The sequence below is a fragment of the Acanthisitta chloris genome, unplaced genomic scaffold (genome assembly GCF_000695815.1).
Source record: "Acanthisitta chloris isolate BGI_N310 unplaced genomic scaffold, ASM69581v1 scaffold19888, whole genome shotgun sequence".
NCBI lineage: Eukaryota > Metazoa > Chordata > Aves > Passeriformes > Acanthisittidae > Acanthisitta > Acanthisitta chloris.
In genome coordinates, this window is record NW_008686704.1 from 974 (window position 1) to 9,347 (window position 8,374).

The following is an 8,374-nucleotide window of genomic DNA, read 5'->3' on the forward strand; positions in this document are numbered from 1 at the left end:
AGTTCAACATATTTCTGTTTTTTTACCTGAAGACAGATGCAGGAGTGTGGTGAACATTGAGTTATATTTTCATAACAACAAAAAAATACAGTGTCATGCTTTTGAGGTCAAAGGCACATATTTTTTCCATATTGTCTGTCTTAAGAAGATAATAGTATGAAGTTATTGGTACTCAAAGTCAGTATAAGCTCTTTGATTTTGAGTAGTGACAACAATAAATACTGATGTTTACATCCAATGTAATGTGCATGATAACAAAACTCACTTTAGCAAAGTCCATTCATAGAAAGTACTTCAGCAATTTGTGTCAGTTTTGTTTTTCAATGGGGTGAAAGGTGGGTACTGAGTGGAAATTTGACCTAGATCCAATAGCATGGTTTGTGTAGGTGGTTCTTTGGTTGTTTGTTAGTCAGTCTGATGTATTGTTCATTGTGATTGCTTAACCCGTTGTGCATATCCTCATTTTCAGCTATGCAAGTTAGTTAAGAGTAGTTTTAGAATCTTGTAAAAAGAACTGATTGTGTAATCATCTGATGTAGACATGACTTCACAATGTGTGAATTTGTGAGAATTTATTCCTCCTCAGTTAATATCAAATCCACTGTAAGCAAATACAGTGACTGCCTGTATCTCCATCAAAGTTATCACTCTGTTGTGATCAAAATTTATTTTTCTCCCCCAAGATTCATGGACTCTTATCCTGAATTAAATAGGAACATGATTTATTAGGATATATCCAATGTTCAGACTTTGATATTGAAAAGAAAGAATGTTATCAAAACTTACTAGTGTTTTATATTATTTCTGTGATGTTCAGAGAACTGCGCCCAAACTATTAAAAAATGGCAAAAACTCTAAACCATATTCTTTCTCCTTTAATGTAAGAAATCCAAACCCACTGACATTTTGCTGATGTTGAAGGTGAAGAAAGCTGGTATTTCTGGCTTCAGTTCAGTGGACAAAGAAAAATGGAGTGTTGGGAAATAAATATTTCGTTTTTAGGAACTTACTGCCAGATCAATAGTCATAGGAATATGATCATCTCTGCATCTGCTAAGGAGACCTGTTCTGAATTTATGGCAGAAGTGATAGCATGCACCATACCAAAGTCAGGAAGAATTCGTGAAACCAATCAGCACTACAGATCCTCAGCATCTCTATCAGTCTGAAATGAAGTGTCATGTAACTTACCTTCCCTAGATTTTTCTCACAGATGCTTAGGTTCTCAAAGTGAGAGCACTCAGTGGGTGACCTTGTCAAGATACCATCACAGATTTCCCCCTGAAAACTCTTCTAGAAGGGGGATGTGTCTAGGGGGATCTTCAGGACCAGTGCTTCAGTAAGAGAAGCTTTCAGTGGGGAAACACCTGAGTGAATGCCTAAATGAATGTACTACCATCTGCATTCCTGTCATTTGCCTACACCAGTTAAAGCAATGGCACTTCATTTTCAGTATCTGCTGGTTTTAAAATACTTCCAGAACTGGTGCAGACAGTAAATATAGGAATCGCAGCACATTTCTGAGAAGGTGTCACTGTTTCAATTTTCTCTAGACTTCTATTCTCATCAGAATTATTCATCCTGTAAACAAGAAGCTTATCAAACTTGCAAAAATGCGTTGTCAGATTTCAGCCTTGCTCCTCATCCACCGTAGTAGCATATTATGCCTAAAAGAGAGGTCTTCCGAGCCAAATGATTTTGTGTACATAAAGCCTGGCAAGCATATCAGGCAACACTGATTTTGAAGAATGTTTTCTGATGGGAAATTCAAGCAATTGCATTTGAAAGAAAGAGATTGGAAACAAACTTAACTTTTCTTTCTATCTAGTTAATGACATTCATAACAAAATACTAGTCTTTTTTTTTTTTTTTTTTTTACAATTGTCTCAAGAGTAAACAGCAATTTATGACTATTGCCAATTAGGGAAGGTTTGCATGATGTGCCTATAGATAGTTTTATGTAGCATCTTATGGTTATAGTACTGTAAGAGATGGTCTTTTTGATTGCAGCATTCTGTCATTACAAAGGAGATACATTGTGGTGAAGGATTGTTACTCTAGAGGAAGACTCATTGAATGAGAAGACCACTCATTACCAAATTTCTAAAAAAATACTTGATTTGCTAGGATTTGTAAGTCAACGGCAGAACGGAATTTAATTGCTCTGTGTTGGGGTTTTTTATGTGCCTTCTCATGTGCTTTTCATGTTGGCATATGCATGCATCTCATCATCTCAAGACCAGAAATTAATTTTACAGCAGATGTTCAATTCATGAAAATGATACACACAAGAAAGACATTGCCATTGTATTTCATTCCTATAATATTTGTGGCATGAGACAGATATTCCAGTGCAGAGAACAAGGTTAAATTTTTGCCTCCTGTGGTAGTTAATTTTAAGAAATCTTGTTAGAAGTGTTTTCTTAGTACTGGTTGTAAATTTAGATGTAAAGCAGTTCTGGAGGAAGATGGGAATTTTTTCATAGTTCCATTAGCCACCCTTTTACACAGAGACATTGTGCTCCTCAAAGAACACCCATAATTCTTCTATAGGTGCTCTTTAAATGAAAGTACATATGCCTAAAGTATGAAACGCTACATTTAAGACTATAGAACATTTTCCCTCAATGATAGGATAGCTGTCCTTTTTCTTTAGAAATATGTGTTAACTGATAGTTTACTATATGAAAATCCTTTTCATTAGTAGCTGGAACACATTCCTCTCAGATTGTCTTCGGTCTGTGAGGCAACAGACTCCAGTGATAAAGATCCAAGAGTAGAAAGTGTGAGAGAGAGGAAAGTAGCTAGAAGGGAAATGTCTTCTTAGGGGTCAGTTGCTCTAGATGGCTTAGGAATTCATGAGATTGAACTTTTCCACACAGTCATATTTAGGAACATCTTATGAACAAAGTAAGCTGCTTTCAGTATCAGTGAGCTGTATTTCAGAGCAAAGCTGGACTCTCTGCCATCAAACATATGACTCTTTGAAATGATTACAAATAAAATCAGTCTATTCAGAGACTTTTGGGGAGTAATTTGGTTTGTTGGCCTTGTGGTGTCATGTACCTACATAATACTGTATCCCAGAATCTGTTATTTTTGCCAGTAAGGGTGGCTGATGAAACTCATGCAACCTCTGTGTGCAACCCAAAGACACTGGTCTTGATCCTTCAAAGCATTTTCATGCTTATCAATGTGTGGCAAAAATAAGTAGCAATTTGTCAACAAGACTGGTTTGTAGTCCTGTATTAAAAAAAACCAACACATGGATGAAAGAAAAGTAGTCGTAACTACTGTAGTGGAAAGTCTGTGAGATCAGGATTATGGCTCAAATATTCAGACTTTAAAAATTTTCCCCAGGGCTTATGATGGGAGGCATCAGAATTTGGTCGTAAGACTGAGATTATTTCTCTGTTTTTCTGTTTGGATCCAGCACAAACAAAAAGTAGTCTTCCATCTCAGAATAAGAGTTTTTTGGAGAGGCTCATGCTCTTGAAAGTATGTATTCCCACCAATCCTAAAGCACCAAGAAACATTGCTATTTGCCTTGCAGAAAGGATAGTTCTGGTTCTCAGGTTTTCTGCCCATGTTCTGCATCTCAGGTTACAGTTACCAACTCAGGGCACAAGAGCACTTACTAATTACCAGGGCATAAAAGGATATTATCAACTGAATGTCTAGTGAGCATTAACAATTAGCATCCCCATAGACCTCAGAACTTACAGATTGAAGTTGAAATAGTTTTAAAGGCAGTGTGTGATGGTCACATACTCTTCCATGATTAGATTGCTAGTCATGCTGGACTGTGTGTTAGCTAAAGCTGAAAGCTTGTCTTTTAACTCTCTTAACATGCCCTCAGAGTCTGACCATCCAGCAGACAGTTTCATTGTGCTCCTGCAGCCAGGGGAAAAGGTTTCTAAAAGCTTTTACAAATGTCCTAACTAGTAACAAAAAATGACACTGAGATCTCAATTTAGTTTATGAAATCCCTGGTAAGCTTGCAGATTTGGCTCTCCTACTTGGTTCTTGGGTTTCCGTAAAGGAGACTTTCTTATGGCCATTTCTACAACTAAAACAATTGGGAAGTGGGATCTGTTACATTAAAGCAACTTTGCGTCTCATCATATTTCCCTGTAATTAACATTCACCTAATGTACACACAGATTTCTTCCCGAGTTAATTTCCAAATCCTGCATTAGCAGAGTCAGTCACTGACTAGTATTCTTTTTCAAGCTACATATGATGCAAAAAGTGTGATTTACATTGTTTAGATGACAGAAGGAACTCTTCAGGTTTTACTTGCTGTGCTAATCTGTAAATTATCTTAGAGATTTTGTTCTTTCCATGCTGGAGAGAATTAAAGGTGTATGTGTGAGATGGTGTGACAGAATTTTGAAAAACTTTGTATAAAATGAAAAACTACTTTCCTTTAATTATTTGTCTGCGTGTATGCATTTGTGCAGCTAGCTAGAGATTTGCACCCCATGCAGTATTGATAATGTACTCTTAGCTCTTTCTCCTCCATGCAATGCATTTTAGTTCTTGTGTACAGTTGATTGTTTATATTATATTGCTTCTAGATGACTGATTTCATTATCTGTGTGTTATGTCAGTTTTTCTTGTCTTGAGTCCTTTGTTGATCTAAGTTAGTTTTGCTTCTTCTAAAACTGATTTTCCTCCTTTTTCTGAAAAGTGCAGTCCATATTATATTGGAAATTGGCTCTAGGCTTTTGGTGCCAAGACTGGTTGTGCAAGCCTGAATTGCTGTCCGGGCACACTCTCACACCAGCAAAATATGACTCTTTCACAAGCATGCCTTTTCTATTGGGGGATTTTTTCCCCTACCTATGAAGCCATTAGTTGTTGTGAATATCAGTTTTGACTTTTGGATTATTTCTGTTCTGATAGGCTTGAGACTCTTTTTGCTTGAAGGACATGACTGTTCTCCATGCTATAGCTATTGCTATCCCAGGTTTTTGTATTGAAACTCCTTAGGGGAGTACTCACTGAAAAAGCTTTTCATCTGTTTCTCTCATCTTCCATGGATAATGGATACTTACTGCAATCACAGACTCTCAACCAAAATAACTTTTTTTACAAAAAGAATGTAAAATGAGAGATGGCTAAAATGTCTATTGCTGTTCCTTGATTACTGGACAGCAGGATTCAGCACTGCCCTTGCGGATGTTTCCTGGCATTCGATGGGATTTCTGTCAGGTCCAGACAATTGCTGCCATTACCAGTATTACAGACATAGTCTATTCTTTTTTTATCTACCTTTCTGCTTTTTTCACTGTTTTGAGAAATATGATGATGTAAACCAAGCAATCTGGGCGGGGGGCAAAGCTGAATATCTGCTGGTTTTGGTATCTGGCACTGAAGAGGCCAGTTGACTTTTTTCTTCGGGAGACACGTTAGCAAGTATCTGGGGATGGCCCAAATTCCTTTACATATGACAGTGATCAAATTCTGATCACTATTAGAACTGCTGAATGTATCAAAAACATTCCTCTGTTTTCCTGGCAAGAGCATCAAATGCCTAAACACTCTGGATGAAAAAGTATACTCACTTTCCACATGAAAATAGGAATTGCCACTTCTTGTTTTCCTGCTGTTTTCCATCTTATGTTTCATAGGCTCTGTGGCCTCAGAGTCTTTGTGGCTCTAGAAATGACAAATGAGACAACCTCAGCAAGCTACCTTGCTCTTACAAGGTGTCTTGAATATAGAAAATACTGAAGCATCATTATTAATTCCTGTTCTAATGTGAGAAGGATTTAAACAAGTGCATTTTATATTTTATTGTGTAGTGCATCCAGTTGAAATGCCATGCCAATGACACAAATTAATTTTAGTAATATTATTATTTTCTTTCCAAAGCAAATAGTTCTGTAATTCCCCAGCAAAGAGAGAAGAGAAGTAGCTGAAAATTAACTTACAATACAAACAAGTATACTGTTGACATTCAAGCATTTTTTGGTTACCCAAAATTTAAGCATTTAAGGGGAGATTAATGTGTATCAGATTTTTCATTACCACAGTCCTGCCTGTCTATTCAGTCTTTCTTCATGACATATATTAGAAACAGGATTTGAAATTTCCTGTTGTTTTCCAGCATAAAAAATACCTCTGCCTCTCTCTGTGGTTGTAGTAACCAATTCTGTCTAATTCCTCCTAGCTTTCTTTCATTTTCCTTTTTGACTGAATAAATGTCTCTGTACCAGCTGTCACCTGAAACCAAGTTAGTTCACAGGGCATGTTCTAACTTGCCCTAACACAGTTTTTTTTGTACTTTTCATCTGACCCAGTATACTGAGCAATGTTTTCAGTGGCTTCTGTTCTCACTGGGAAAGTCACTTCTTAGATGGGATCTCACTTAGCCTGAATGAGAGGAGGAAATATAGCTCAGTTTCATTAAACAGATTTGCTTTTAGCAAATATATAAGTAAATCAAATTTATATAAAGGCCCTAATAATTTTCCATGTGACCTGTTGCATTAAGTTTTGTTTGGTTATATTTACCCTATAAGAATGTATTCTGATGATTCTTTGAGATCTATGAAGGAAATTTAATTTCATCCTATCATAACTGATAATGGCATAATTGGTTAAGGGCTTGACTGAGTTTGAGGGATATCTACAGTATGATCTCTCCTTGTGCTAAATAGCTTTCTCAAAATTCTTTATTTTTATGATTGTTGCAATGGGTGAATGCTGGTTCTGTGTATAGAGCTGTCGTGGTTTAACCCCAGCAGCAGCCAAGAACCACGCAGCCTCTCACTCACTCCCCCACCAACGGGATGGGGGAGCGAATCAGAAGGGTAAAAGCTACAAAAACTCATGGGTTGAGATAAAGACAGTTTAATAGAGAAATCAAAAGCTGCACACACAAGCATAGCAAAACAAGGAATTAATTCACTGCTTCCCACAGACAGGAGGTGTTCAGCCATCTCCAGGAGAGCAGGGCCCCATCACGCGTAACAGTTCCTTGGGAAGACACCATCACTCCAGATGTCCCCCGTTCCTCCTTCTTCCTCCCACCTTATATACTGAGCATGATGTCCTATGGTATGGAATATCCCTTTGGTCAGTTTGGGTCACCTGTCCCAGCTGTGTCTCCTCCCAATCTCCCATGCATCCCCAACTTCCTTGCCAGTGTGGCAGTACGGAAAGCAGTAAAGGCCTTGGCTCTGTGTGAGCTCTGCTCAGCACTAACAAAAACATCTCTGCATTATCACCCCTGTGTTCTGCACAAAACCCAAACATAGCCTCATACTAGCCTCTATGAAGAAAGTTAACTCTACTTCAGCTCAAACCAGCACAACAGCAAAAAAGGAGATCAGGGTTTTTATTTTTTTGTTTCAGATTTTTTATAAAAAAACCTTCAGGTTCTTCATGCTGGTCCTGTGTATATAGGGAAAAGGAGATCAGTTGTGATGGTGTTTGTTTTGTTGTTTGTTTGTTGGGGTTTTTTAATAACCTTCAGGTTCTACAACTATTTACAGGTAGTGTCTTAGTGAATGATGAAAATCATTATTTGAAGAGAAATGCAGTATTGCTGCTAATAAGGACACCAGAATACTGAGTAATTGGGTGACAAACCATCTGATGAAATTCAATGTTAAGTCATTTGTATGGGAGGTGCGAAAAAACACCAAAATTTGCATATAAAATAGGAATCTCCAATTTGACTACTATGATCCAAGAATGAGGTCTGAGAAGTGTGCTAAGTTGGTTACTATTAGCACAGTCAGGAGCAACTGAAGGAGAGGGTGGGGGAGCAGACTGTGAGGAATTATTAGGAGAGAAACCAAGATCAGAACACTAAACCTTTTCTGTTATGTATGAGCCTTTGGTGCCACACCATGTACAATGGCATGTGAAGGGCTAATCCCCTAATCACAAAAATGACACAGTAGGACTGAAAAAGATTTAGAGTCAGATTATTAAAATTATCTAATTTATAAAAGCACTTCCTTATGAGGAACAGATAAAGAGACTGAGACAGGGGCATCAACTAGTGGTACATTTGGTTGCAGTTCAGCAACATTCCTCTTTATTTCTACTGCACTTTTAAAGTTAATTCTTATGCTTAATTTATGCAAATTGTAAGACTGCCTGAAAGCAGGTACCAAAGTTTTGATTTAAAGTCTTCTATTGGTTGGTAATGTACTAATTTTAAGAAAAAAAAAAGGACAGAGCACAGCAGTCATCTCTCCATGAGAAACCAATTTAATAGACTGTATTTTTCTGAAAAGGATTTGTAACTGGTAGACTGCAGATAATTCTGCTAGAATAGTATAGTTTGCTTTCATAGTATGTGTTCTATCTAGATGCTGTATGTTGTGTTTTAATGGCTTTTTTTGGAAATATA

The 8,374-nt window shown here is 37.3% G+C and overlaps 1 protein-coding gene across 1 annotated transcript in view; it reads left to right on the forward strand.

Annotated features, from left to right (window-relative positions):
• Positions 1-8,374, forward strand: part of LOC103807555 (gephyrin-like) — a gene marked incomplete at both ends in the record, with an annotated part of 59,233 nt that overhangs the window by 278 nt on the left and 50,581 nt on the right. The window lies entirely within an intron of this gene.